Source organism: Musa acuminata, chromosome BXJ2-3 (assembly GCF_036884655.1).
Source record: "Musa acuminata AAA Group cultivar baxijiao chromosome BXJ2-3, Cavendish_Baxijiao_AAA, whole genome shotgun sequence".
NCBI lineage: Eukaryota > Viridiplantae > Streptophyta > Magnoliopsida > Zingiberales > Musaceae > Musa > Musa acuminata.
In genome coordinates this window covers 13,627,547-13,629,539 of record NC_088340.1, presented here as the reverse complement: position 1 = coordinate 13,629,539, position 1,993 = coordinate 13,627,547, and positions in this window count along the sequence as shown.

Sequence of the window (1,993 nt, the reverse complement as noted above, 5' to 3'; positions counted from 1 at the left end):
CGACGATACTCCTCGAAACTCCAAGCCTGCTATCTGAGGAGGAGAAGGGGAGAAGAATATGAGAGGCAACTCAAAAAGGCTCTAGCCTATGAACCATTGGTTCCCTCCAATTTATAGAGGTCCCTTGTCAAATTAACCCTAATGGATCATGCTCTATTGGGTATTAGATCTCCATCCAACTATCTAAGCCTCTTAGATTAGTGGATCTCTATCCAATAATCTCTCATTGGCTCTTATTGAATCTCATAGGATCCAATAATTCAGTGGCTTATTGGATATCCAATAAGATAGGGGCTTCGACGGATATCTCATATCTGAACCTCTACTCGTTGCAATGCCTACCATATGTGTGACCCTCTAGGCTCAATATCGAGCTAGCTGTGAGTCATACCTGTCAGAACTCCTTCTGGCTTAGTGAATTATTATCTCTATAATAATTCACTCGACTCATCGACTGTGAACGTACTAGGCCACTACGCCGTAATCCTCATACGATACAAGAGAATCCAATCCATTAGACCTGTTTGTCCTCAGTTACCATATACCTATAGTCCCTCATCTATCTAATATCCCAGAGACTATATACCGAGCATGGTGCTGTCAGTCCCATATAGTTTTTGCTCGAGTCTCACTCTATTCGGATTCTCCCAGAGAACTCTTTCTCTCTCAATCTGAATGATACTTACTAAGGATTTATATGAGCAAAAACACATGGGATATTCCTCTCATGACATTAAGAGTGGATGATTGTCTATCGATACTCAATAGTCCTCGTACGGTTGGGTACCACTCCCGATGACTGACTATGCTAGATCTGAAACTTCCAAACCTATAAATCTAGTATCTAAGAGTGGTGTACTCATATAGGATATCCTTGGTATCTCAAGTCTAAGGACTAGATATACCACTAGGATTACATAATCGTTATTTGACAATAAGGAATCATCAATCATCCAGCATTCCGTAAGCGGATCAATCAGTGAACTCATTCTCCAATGAGCACCTATACCATATCCCTAGTGTCCCCACACGAGCAACTATGAGACTAGCTGCATCCATCATATGAACGGGTATACAGCACACTAGTCTATCCGGTTATCTCGACGTCCCTCTCGAGTAACATATGATTGAGATTATTTAAGATCTGTGTTTAAAAGCGAATCAGTCTCATTATCGTGATTTCATCACGATCCGATTCTCATTGTATAAATATATGGACATCGCAATATATTTAAACAACGTGCAATATAAAGTGATAAAATACTAAATAATAATAACAAGTAAAAAGACTCGTGTCAAGTCACACATACCATCACTCACGTAATTGGCTTGCATGACACCTATGATTAGCAATAAGAACCAAATCTATGACAGGATTTGAACCAAATCAAATTCATGAAAAAATAAGTTTCATTGAATCAAGCTTCTACTTTCGCAAAGAGAAATGATTCATCATAAAAGATCAAATTGTGCATACTAGAAATTTATAAATTAAATCCCTATTCTTATAAATAGAATGAAGAATGATTTAGAGGAATTGATTATAACATAAAAGATCAAGTATACCAAAAGTCTATGAATAAAAACTCTTCTTTAGTGAATTGCATGAAGAAGGAATAAAGGAAATCTCAATTTAAAAAGAAAACTCAAGTTACAAAAAATCGAGAAATCCAAAAAATGTATAAAGAAATTCATGCATTTAGAAGATTTAACATACTTAATTCTCTTCTAATAAAATCAAGTTGTTCATCATTTAAAGGTTGTGTGAAAACATCAGGTAATTGATTTTTTGTATTAATAAATTCTAAAGATATATTATGGTTATTAACATGATCTCTAATAAAATGATGCATAATGTTAATATATTTAGTTATAGAGTATTGAATGAGATTTTTTGTTAAACATATTGCACTAGTATTATCACATTTTATATGTATATTTTTCAAGTGAATTCCATAATCTTCTAAAGTGTTTTTCATCTTTATAACTTGTA